The sequence below is a fragment of the Callospermophilus lateralis genome, chromosome 1 (assembly GCF_048772815.1).
Source record: "Callospermophilus lateralis isolate mCalLat2 chromosome 1, mCalLat2.hap1, whole genome shotgun sequence".
Classification (NCBI taxonomy): Eukaryota; Metazoa; Chordata; class Mammalia; order Rodentia; family Sciuridae; genus Callospermophilus; species Callospermophilus lateralis.
Window position 1 is genome coordinate 146,646,258 of NC_135305.1, and position 12,585 is coordinate 146,658,842.

The following is a 12,585-nucleotide window of genomic DNA, read 5'->3' on the forward strand; positions in this document are numbered from 1 at the left end:
TGTTAAGGGAGGAGTGTTTGAAGAGGAGTCTGGGTCTGGAAGAAGCCAGTCCTGATATTTCCAAAGTTCCGAGCAGAGATGAAACAAGAGAGGCAAAGACAAATCTCATGAGAGAGGTCCTTGTGAAACAATCTGAATAGGACTGCATTTAGCCACAGAGGGCGTAGTCGTGTCCCAAACCTCGGGGTTAACTGGTTTAGATAGTCGTGGGAGGGTGCTTGATGGAGGTGTATCTGTCCCTAGGATCATCATGAGGAAATGAGAAGTGGGGGAGGGGGGGTGATATGTGAATGGTGACCTTCAATAGTGAGAGTATGTCCCTTCCCAGAGGAGGAATGGGGCAGTGGGTCATAACAAGAAAGGAGTATGTGAAGGACAAAAGGGATTCCTGCATATAACATGATGGGGGGGGGCGGTTCCGAGGGAAAATCTGTTTACCTCCGACCCCGACAATGGGAGTTTTCAAGGGCGTGGTAGGACCCCAATACTCCCTCAAGACCGAAAAGTGGCACCAGAATCCAAGAGGAAGGTAATGAAGTGCCCATCCACCAGAAAGGTGACCCTGGGCTCTTGCTTCTTGATGGTATTAGTCAGGAGGGAAGGCCCAGGGCTCCGTCAATCCTCCTCTGCCAAGCCTAGGGGAGGCTGGGGTTGCAAGGCAGCTGACCAGCCTCCCCTCCAGGTTGTTGGGCAGTCTGACCCCCAATGTCCCCTTTGGTGGCATTTTGGGCAGGGGGTGGAGGGTATCCTCGGTGAAGGGCAAGCCTTGGCCCAATGTCCCTCCTTACCACATTTGAAGCAAGCTCCAGGGGGCGTCTTATTAGGACAGTGTGGTGATGGCCTTCCCTGAATGACCTGGGCTAACATTTGGAATTTGGCGATTTCGGCCTTCTGCCCGCGGCGTTCACTTTCGTCCTCCCTACCACGGGAAACCTTGAAAGCGACTGCGAGGATTTCAGTCTGAGGAGTAGCAGGGCCCTGTTCAAGCTTCTTAAGCTTGGCTTTAATATCAGGGTAGCTTGGAGCCAGGAAATATGTCATTAAGACATGGCGACCGTCAGGGGTTTCTGGGTGGAGGTTTGTGTACTGTTGGAGGGCCTTGGTTAATCTATCCAGGAATTCTGAAGGTGTTTCTTCCTTCTTCTGAATGACCTCCTGCACCTTTTGAAAATTAACGGCCTTGCGGGTGGCCTTCTTCAGGCCCGCCAAGAGGCAGGATACAAAAAGGTCACGAGACTGGAAGCCTCCAGGGGTGTTGTAATCCCATAAAGGATCCTGCTCCGGGACAGCGTGTGGGCCCATAGGGTGGTTGGGATTGGTTCTATGATTTTCATCAGCGTGGGCCTGGGCCAATTCCCAGACCCGTCGCCTTTCCTCAGGGAGAAGTGTATTGGCCAGGAACATGTAAATGTCGTGATGAGTGAGGCTATAGGCATCTCCACTGAGGAGGAGGTGGAGGCAGCGGAAGAGGGCAGAGGGGAGGGGGATGAAACGGAAGGCTGAGGATCTGCGGGATCAGGCAGAGGAAGAAGAGGGGTTGGCGGGAGAGGAGGAGCGGGTGGGGCTGAGGGATAAGGTGGGGGTTCGTCTGCCAGGTCAAATGAGGAAGAGTCCGCAAGGTCAGGAGTGGAAGTAGGGGAAGGAAGGGGTTTGCAAGCAAGGAGGACTTGAGAGGGAGAACAGGAGGAGCATAGAGCAGGGTGCTGTGCGAGAAGGCTAAAACCTTCAATGCAGGGAATCTCCCTCCACTTTTTCAGACGCTGACAGTAGTTAAAAATGTCCCAGAGAAGATTTGGATCTAATGAGCCCTCTGGAAGCCAATGATTGCCATTATCCAGAGGATATGTAGGCCAATCTTGGGTACAGAATTTGATCAAAAGTTTGGGCTTGATGTCTGGTGTGAGGGAGAGTGTGGTCAGGTATAGAGGAGGAGGCGCCCATGTTCACAGAAAGAGAGAGAGAGAAAGAGAGAAACTTCAGGCCGGAAAACATTCAACAAGGGCCAAAAGGGCGTCCCCTTTTAGGACCTTGGGGATCGCGGGACTCTAGGAAGAGCCGGGAAACGAGAGGCAGTGAGGGTTGTCACCGGAACTGCAGTTCTCGGGAGGCCGAGAAGAACCTAGTACTAGGATTTACTGGTTACAGGAGAAGGAGAAGGAAGAAACAGAGGGGCCTCTCGCCTGAACCCAGAAGCCTCACACCCCCAAGGAAAGCGGGCCATCAGAGAGTCCACTGCGGCCGTAAAGAACTTGGTGAAGTGGGGTCTTTCTCCTCTATCGGGCGTCAGGAGTGTGCTGGATGTTCACGGTCACAGTTCCTGCTGTAGCCCGAAGAGGGTGAGGAGCCGGGGAGGGGAACTTACCTAAGCCCCATCAGTGGTGGGTGTAAGGAGCCAGCGTCTGAAAAGGTGGATGTGGGTGACGGAGCCGGAGACAGGGCTCTGTTAAAATGAGCTCACCTGTCTATCCGAGTCACAGTACCAATGAAAGAAGAACCAACACGAGACAAGTCACCGGAGGAGTTCCACTTTATTACAAAAGGCTGTGGGCTTAAATAGATCTAAGGAGAGGTGGCAGGGCTTAGGAGAATGACAGGTCACTCGTTTATTGGTAAGTTCTTCCAGATGTCGGTTCTGGGGCCCACGAAATTAGATCTTATTGGGGCTAACGTTTCCCGCTAGCGGGGTTTAAATATTGGTGCCAGCAGGAGAATTGGCACTGGTGGGAGAATTGGCACGGGCGAGAAAGAGAAAGGAAGAGAAGCTCCTCAGGCGCCATGTTGGGGTTTTTGGGGTGTGGCTGCCGTTATACCTTTTCCTAACAATTTTAGTTAAACAGCCCAGATTCGTGGGACCCCAATAGACCTCCAGGAGCCGAATCCAATGTAATCGCACAGAGTCTTTATTGCAAGCTCGAGCCTGGACTCACAACTGTTCCCGACACAGTAGTCCTGAGGAGTGAGTCCTGGTCCTTTGTTCAGTGAAGATTTATAAGTTTTGGGGGGATACTCTGTGTGTCACAACATCACACAGCAACTCATTCCATACTACGGAAAAATCAAACAACAACTCTTAGCATTGATGAGTACATTCATTGGCAGGAACAAGTTTGTTAAGGATGGTTGATTAGTTCAAGAGGTGGATACATTTGAACTGATTTGTTTAAGCTGCAAGAAGTGTACTGCTAAACTATGCAGTTTCCTAACATGTTATCAATTACCAAGAATACTGGAGGGTCGCTTGGCAATCCAGGTATCTTCCCTGTCTCACGCTGATTGGTTGTTGCTTGGGTCATCATGGTCAGGCCTTAGGCCTCAAACATTCTTTGGTCTTTCCAGGAACTAGCATTGCTGAGTCAGGGAGGACCCCTGGCGCTGCAGATCTCTCCTATTATTTACTGACAAACAACTCAACAGGGTGGGTATGTGCCTAGGAAGGTTCTGTGGGTTTTCCAAGAACAAGGGTCACCCACCCCACTTTGAATAGGCCCTGCTCTGAGGTAGAGGCTGGTTTTTCAAAAATGGAGTCACATCAGTTTCTCATATTAATTCTCTAGCCAAAAGACCAAACAAAATTCCCATGGGAACATTTACCTTGTGGCCATTTATCTTGTGGTTAAGAAATTGTCTTCATCCTCCTGGTAGTAATACAAAATGTTTGGATTCTGCCTCACTTTCTGATTTTAAAGACTACAAAAAGCACCCTCAGCCTCCTGCATTTTCCCTGCCCCTCCCCTTCTCAGCTGCAGTCTCTGTTTTTGAGAGGGAACAGGGGAAGGAGGAGGGAAGAGCTCAAATTCTGCAGTGTGCCTTGTAGGGAAACTTTTCAGCCTTCTGGAGATAAACCTCAAGGAGATATTTTAACAGTGATTTGGCCAGAAATGATAGGCTACTGCCTGGTTGTAAATCAAACCCAATAAACCAGAGCTATGTTTGTACTCACACTAGGATCCCACAGGATGTGGGGCCCCCTGAGGTGATCCTGCAGAATTTACCACACCAAAAAAAAAAAAAAAAGAAAATTTACCCTTTAAAACTCAAACTGTTTCTGATTTGACCATGCTTCTTCATTAATAACCTCCTTTCCTAATTCTACAGCACCAGGAGTTAAAAATGGAAAGATTCTAAATGTGCAAGTTTTCTTTTTCTTTAAAACGGATTTTTGCAGGCTTTTGCATTCTTTGGATGTTTTTTAATTAATGTGTTTTTCTAATCAGTTTTATTTTATCTACCTATACTGATTTTTTCACTCTGCCTTTGTTCAAAGACTAATTTCAGGAGAGATTGATGCTGGGGGTGAATCTAGCAATCATCAGGACAATGAGGTGGCAGTCTAAAGTCTTTTATTTCAGTGTCCTCAAGATTGTCGAGATTTCTGGCCTGGTATTTCCATCTATACAGGCCTGCCTTATAATTATTCATAGAAAAGGCTGATTGGCTCTATGTTAACTTCTAACAGGTCAAATCTAACAAAAGCTTTGATAAAAATCTGTAGCCTTATTTCCTACCTGTGGAGCTCCACTAATGAAATTTATGAATCTCTGTTTCTTATCTTTTTAAAAAATATGTTCTAGTTGTTGATGGACCTTTATTTATTTATTTATATGCAATGCTGAGAATCAAACCCAGTGCCTCACAGGTGAGGGGCAAGTGCTGGACTGCTGAGCTACAAATCCATCCCTGTTTCTTACCTTGATTCTTCAGCTACAATGTTTTTTGGTTTGTTTTTTTTTATTGGTTGTTCAAAACATTACAAAGCTCTTGACATATCATATTTCATACATTTGATTCAACTGGGTTATGAACTCCCATTTTTACCCCGTATACACATTGCAGAATCGCATCGGTTACACATCCACGTTTTTACATATTGCCATACTAGTGACTGTTGTATTCTGCTATACTTCCTATCCTCTACCATCCCCCCTCCCCTCCCCTCCCATCTTCTCTCTCTACCCCATCTGCTGTAATTCATTTCTCTCCCTTGATTTTTTCCCTTTCCCCTCACATCCTCTTATATGTAATTTTGTATAACAATGAGGGTCTCCTTCCATTTCCGTGCAATTTCCCTTCTCTCTCCCTTTCCCTCCCACCTCTCCTCCCTGTTTAATGTTAATCTTTTTCTCATGCTCTTCCTCCCTGCTCTGTTTTTAGTTGCTCTCCTTATATCAAAGAAGACATTTGGCATTTGTTTTTTAGGGATTGGCTAGCTTCACTTAACATAATCTGCTCTAATGCCATCCATTTCCCTGCAAATTCCATGATTTTATCATTTTTTTAGTGCTGAGTAATACTCCATTGTGTATAAATGCCACATTTTTTTAATCCATTCATCTATTGAAGGGCATCTAAGTTGGTTCCACAGTCTAGCTATTGTGAATTGTGCTGCTATGAACATCGATGTAGTAGTATCTCTATAGTACTCTCTTTTAAGGTCTTCAGGGACTAGTCTGAGAAGGGAAATAGCTGGGTCAAATGGTGGTTCCATTTCCAGCTTTCCCAGGAATCTCCATACTGCTTTCCAAATTGGCTACACCAATTTGCGATCCCACCAGCAATGTACAAGTGTACCCTTTTCCCCACATCCTCGCCAGCACTTGTTGTTTGACTTCATAATGGCTGCCAATCTTACTGGAGTGAGATGGTATCTTAGGGTGGTTTTGATTTGCATTTCTCTGACTGCTAGAGATGATGAGCATTTTTTCATATACTTGTTGATTGATTGTATATCCTCCTGAGAAGTGTCTGTTCAGGTCCTTGGCCCATTTGTTGATTGGGTTATTTGTTTTCTTATTGCTTAATTTTTTGAGTTCTTTGTATACCCTGGATGTTAGGGCTCTATCTGAAGTGTGAGGAGTAAAGATTTGTTCCCAGGATGTAGGCTCTCTATTTGCCTCTCTTATTGTTTCTCTTGCTGAGAAAAAAACTTTTTAGTTTGAGTGAGTCCCATTTGTTGATTCTTGTTTTTAACTCTTGTGCTATGGGTGTCCTATTAAGGAATTTGGAGCCTGACCCCACAATATGTAGATCGGAGCCAACTTTTTCTTCTATCAGATGCAGAGTCTCTGATTTGATATCAAGCTCCTTGATCCATTTTGAGTTAATTTTGTGCATGGTGAGAGAAAGGGATTCAGTTTCATTTTGTTGCATATGGATTTCCAGTTTTCCCAGCACCATTTGTTGAAGATGCTATCCTTCCTCCATTGCATGCTTTTAGCCCCTTTATCAAATATAAGATAGTTGTAATTTTGTGGATTGGTTTCTGTGTCCTCTATTCTGTACCATTGGTCCACCCACCTGTTTTGGTACCAGTACCATGCTGTTTTTGTTACTATTGCTCTATAGTACAGTTTGAAATCTGGTATCGCTATACCTCCTGATTCACACTTTCTGCTTAGAATTGCTTTTGCTATTCTGGGTCTTTTATTTTTCCATATGAATTTCATGATTGCTTTATCTGTTTCTACAAGAAATGCCGTTGGGATTTTGATTGGCATTGCATTGAACCTATAGAGAACTTTTGGTAATATCGCCATTTTGATGATGTTAGTTCTGCCTATCCATGAACAGGGTATATTTTTCCATCTTCTAAGATCTTCTATTTCTCTCTTTAGGGTTCTGTAGTTTTCATTGTATAAATCTTTCACCTCTTTTGTTAGGTTGATTCCCAAGTATTTTTTTTTTTTGAGGATATTGTGAATGGGGTGGTTTTCCTCATTTCCAGTTCAGACGATTTGTCACTGATATACAGGAATGCCTTTGATTTATGCATGTTGATTTTATATCCTGCTACTTTGCTGAATTCATTTATTAGCACTAGTAGTTTCTTTGTAGATCCTTTTGTGTCTTCTAGGTATAGGATCATATCATCCGCAAATAGTGATAATTTAAGTTCTTCTTCTCCTATCTTAATGCCTTTAATTTCTTTTGTCTGTCTAATTGCTCTGGCCAGTATTTCGAGAACTATATTGAATAGAAGTGGTGAGAGAGGACATCCCTGTCTTGTTCCAGATTTTAGAGGGAATGCCTTCAGTTTTTCTCCATTTAGAATGATGCTAGCCTGAGGCTTAGCATGTATAGCTTTTACAATGTTGAGGTAAGTTCCTGTTATCCCTAGTTTTTCTAGTGTTTTGAACATAAAGGGATGCAGTACTTTGTCGAATGCTTTTTCTGCGTCTATCAAGATGATCATATGGTTCTTATCTTTAAGTCTATTGATGTGGTGAATGATGTTTATTGATTTCTGTATATTGAACCAGCCTTGCATCCCAGGGATGAATCCTACTTGATCATGGTGCACGATCTTTTTGATATGTTTTTGTATCCGATTTGCCAGAATTTTATTGAGGATTTTTGCATCTAAATTCATTAGGGATATTGGTCTGTAGTTTTCTTTCTTTGAGGGTGTCTTTATCTGGTGTAGGAATCAGAGTGATATTGGCCTCATAGAATGAATTTGGAAGTTCTCCCTCTTTTTCTATCTCCTGAAATAGATTGTAGAGTATTGGTATTAGTTCTTCCTTAAAGTTCTTGTAAAACTCTACTGTATATACATCTGGTCCTGGGCTTTTCTTGGTTGGTAGTCTTTTGATGGCTTTTTCTATTTCCTCACTTGATATTGGTCTGTTTAGGTTGTTTATATCATCCTGACTCAATCTGGGTAGTTCATATGTCTTAAGGAATTTATCGATGCCTTCAATATCTTCTATTTTATTAGAGTATAGGGTTTCAAAATAATTTCTAATTATCTTCTGTATTTCTGAATTGTCTGTTGTGATGTTGCCTTTTTCATCCCGTAAGCTAGTAATTTGGGTTCTCGCTCTTCTCTTTGTTAGCTAGTGGTCTGTTGGCTAGTGGTCTCAATCTTATTTATTTTTTCAAAGAACCAACTTTTAGTTTTGTCAATTTTTCCAGTTGCTTCTTTTGTTTCGATTTCATTGATTTCAGCTCTAATTATTTCTTGCCTTCTACTGTATTTGCTACTGATTTGTTCTTCTTTTTTCTAAGGTTTCGAGGTATAGTGTGAGGTCATTTATTTGTTGGCTTTTCCTTCTTTTAAGGAATGAACTCCATGAAATGAATTTTCCTCTTAGTACTGCTTTCATAGTGTCCCAGAGATTTTGATATGTTGTGTCTGAGTTTTCATTTACCTCTAAGAATTTTTTAATTTCCTCTTTGGTGTCTTCTGTAACCCTTTGTTCATTCAGTAGCATATTGTTTAATTTCCATGTGATGTAGGCTTTTTCCTTTCTCATTTTATTATTGATTTTTAATTTCATTCCATTATGATCAGGTAAAATGCATGGTAGTATCTTTACTCCTTTGTAATTGCTAAGATTTGCCCTGTGACATAATATATGATCTATTTTTGAGAAGGATCCATGTGCTGCTGAGAAGAAAGTGTATCCGCTTGATGTTGGGTGGTATATTCTGTATATATCAATTAAGTCTAAATTATTAATTGTATTATTGAGCTCTATGGTTTCTTTATTCAACTGTTTGGAAGATCTGTCCACTGGTGAGAGAGGTGTGTTAAAATCTCCCATGATTATTGTGTTGTGGTCTATTTGACTCTTGAACTTGAGAAGAGTTTGTTTGATGAAAGTAGCTGCACCATTGTTTGGGGCATATGTATTAATGATCGTCAAGTCTTGTTGGTGTGTGGTTCCCTTGAGCAGTATGTAGTGTCCTTGTTTATCCCTTTTGATTAACTTTGGCTTGAAGTCTATTTTATTTGATACAAGTATGGACACCCCTGCTTGCTTCCGGGGTCCATATGAGTGATATGATTTTTCCCAACCTTTCACCTTCAGTCTGTGTATGTCTTTTCCTATCAGATGAGTCTCCTGTAGGCAGCATGTTTTTGGATCTTTTTTTTTAATCCATTCTACTAGCCTATGTCTTTTGATTGGTGCATTTAAGCCATTAACATTTAGGGTTACTATTGAGATATGGTTTGTATTTCCAGCCATATTTGATTATGTATGTTACTTAACATGATTTATTTTCCCTCTATGATTAGTTTTTCCTTTACTGTACTACCTCCTGCTGTTGGTTTTCATTGTTATTTTTCATTTCCTCTTCCTGTAATGTTTTGCCAAGGATGTTTTGAAGAGCTGGTTTTCTAGCTGCAAATTCTTTTAACTTTTGTTTATCGTGGAAGATTTTATTTCATCTTCAATCTTGAAGCTTAATTTCACTGGATACATGATTCTTGGTTGGAACCCTTTTTCTTTCAGTGTTTGAAATATGTTGTTCCAGGATCTTTTAGCTTTCAGAGTCTGTGTTGAAAGATCAGCAGTTATCCTGATTGGTTTGCCCCTAAATGTAATCTGCTTCCTCTCTCTTGTGGCTTTTAAGATTCTCTCCTTATTCTGTATGTTGGGCATCTTCATTATTATGTGTCTTGGTGTGGATCTCTTATGATTTTGTACATTCGGTATCCTGTAGGCTTCTAGTATTTGAATTTCTTGTTCATTCTTTAAGTCTGGGAAATTTTCTAGTATTATTTCATCGAATAGATTGCTCATTCCCTTGGTTTGGACCTCTATACCCTCTTGTATCCCAATAACTCTTAGGTTTGGTTTCTTTATGTTATCCCATAATTCTTGGATGTTCTGCTCATGATTTCTTAACATTCTCACTGAGCTGTCTATGTTCTTTTCAAGTTGAAAAACTTTGTGTTCGTTGTCTGAAGTTCTATCTTCTAAGTGTTCTACTCTGCTGGTAATACTCTCATTTGAGTTTTTAATTTGGTTTATTGTTTCCTGCATTTCCAGGATTTCTGTTTGTTTGTTTTTTATATCCTCTATCTCCCTATAGAGTTGATCTTTTGCTTCTTGGATTTGTTTATGTAATTCATTGTCAAAGTGATCTTTCATTGTCTGAATTTGCTGTATAATGTCTTCCTTGAGACTCCAGATCATCTGAAGCATGTATATCCTGAACTCTTTGTCTGACATTCCATCAGCTGCAGATATTACCTCATCTAATGTTGAATTGACCTGTATTGTTTGTGGTCCTTTCTTTCCTTGTCTTTTCATACTGCTCATGATTCTTTCTAGCTTTGTGAAACTGTTGTGTTAATGTTTTTCCCCTTATATATTTGTATTGTTCTTGTATGGCTCCAAAATCCCTCTTTTGCAGAGAAAGACAATGTTAACAGTTCCCAATATCAACAGTACATTATCTAAGCACGAGTTTTCATTATTAATACATTTATAGTTAGATTCTAAGTCTATAGATATTGGTTTTAATTATTACTTAAGAATATATTCATTAGTTTCATAAAAGGCATACCATATCTGTGGCATATAGAAAACTTAATTTCAGACGAAGGATGTTATACTTAGAGCGAAAGGAGTGAGGGTGTGAGGTTATACTAACTTAGCACCTTTGAAGAACTCTAACCAATAGACTGATAATTTATGGAAGAATGTATAGACTCAACCTCCTAAAGAAAAAAAAATAACAAGGAAGAAAAGAGAAATAAGAGAAGGAAAAGGAAAGTAAGATAGAAATAAAGAAAAAAATGGGGGGAAGGTGGGGTATATGCAGTTCCTCTATATTATATTACTTTGGTAATTTGGTTGTTCATGCACAGTTCTTGGTTTCACATATGTTGAAGTTGTGGAAGAGAGAGAAGAAAAGAGAGAAAGAAAGAGGAAAAAAAGTCTCTCAGAACACTGTTTTTCTTGCTTTCAGTAGGTGGTGTTGTCTATTCCTAGCTTGAGCCTCTGTATTCAGGGTGGTGGGTATAGCCAGTGTGAAAGGAAATGAGCTTCCACCTGTATCTTCCCTACTCTAGTCTCTGAGGTAGAAACCAGGTGCCTTATAGTTGTTGTTTTGCGTTGATAGCTACAACCCCCAAAAGCTTGTGGGAAATATTTTGAGTTATCACAGCTAAGGGTGGGGGAGTTGGAAACCGGGTACCTGGATCAGCCGCAGAACTGTGCTGGTAGCCACACCCCCTTTGATGGGTTTTAAGGGTTGATGGGCTTCCTCCGGACTAGCACACAGGGCGGGGCCGGGCTTCCTCCTCCAGTCAGCTACAATGTTTTTATTGTTGTATGTCTATATGTTATTCACATGGTACCAAAATTGGCATATAGGTGAAATAGTGCTCATTAATTAAAAATAAAATAAAAAATGAATCCAAATACCTTTAATTCATGTGATTTTAAAAGGCTCAATTTAAATTGGGTAAGCAAATAAAAATAAAGATGCCTTTAAAATTATTAAACAAGTTTTCTAACTGGTCAGATAATTAATAAAGTTGCTAATTCCTGAAATATTTAAAATTTATATCCATTTGTTCTAACAATTTTCTTCAACAGGAAAGAGATGTTTGTTTGATATATTGAGTTTTACAGTTTTATAGAATATATAGAATATATTTTGTAATGTAGAATATACTTTGTATACAACCAGAGATATGAAACATTGTGCTTTATATGTGTAATATGAATTGTAATGCATTCTGCTATCATATATAACAAATTAGAATAATGTAAAAAAAGAATACATAAGTTATATTTAAGATAAATGGGATTAATTATATAAGTGTTTATTAAAGGAGCTTATTAATTTACAAATTTAGAGTGCTAAAATATCATCTACTAAATATAGAAACATCAAGCATTCTTAACTAAAATATATTTAAATATTAGATGTGTTTGTAATTTAGTTAATATAAAAAAGGTCTAAAATTCCTTTGTTCTCTATGGTCTCATTGATTCTCTCAGGTGTGGTTTATTTATAAGGGTCTAAGAAATTTTGTGTGGTAAAGTTAAAGACTATAAATATCCAAGTAAATTAAAACAAAATTTGTACAAAATAAATTTCAAAAAGTTTACATGTAATTAAATTGGTTGGATATAATTAACACAATCAGCTAAAATTATTTAAATTTTTTATTCTTTTAAAAAGAAAAACTTGGCTTTATGCCAAGTTTCTGACAGGAGGCCTGTCTACAAGTATAGATAAGATCTTCTCAGACCTCTGTTAATTGGGCCTTCTAAGTAAGGATTGAAAGAAGGAAGAAACACTTAAAACATTAATCTACTGTCATTCAAATAAAATAATTTCTTATGTCTGTTGAGTTTTATTATTTAGAAAAACAAGCTTTGAAAAAATTAGGATTTGGGCTGGGGATGTGGCTCAAGTGGTAGTGCACTCGCCTGGCATGCGTGCAGCCCAGGTTGGATCCTCACCATCACATACAAATAAAGATGTTGTATCCGCCAAACACTAAAAATAAATATTAAAAATTCTCTCTCTATTGCTCTCTCTCATGCTCTCTCTAAAAAAAAGAAGAAAGAAAAAATTAGGATTTGTACAATTTTGGTTAAAAAATAACTATTATTTTACTGTATCACATTACATTTCAGATGTCAAATTTTTCTTTAAAAGTTAAACTTGGTTAATATAAAAACATCACTATAATTGTGATACTATTATTGACTTCTTCATTTATTAAGCAAATTTTTATTTCCCAAATATGCAAGTCTTTAGAGTGTAAGATTTAAAAGAACTTTTTACTAAGTTGATGCTCTCTCCAAACTGAAGTTTTCAACAACAGTTGTCTCT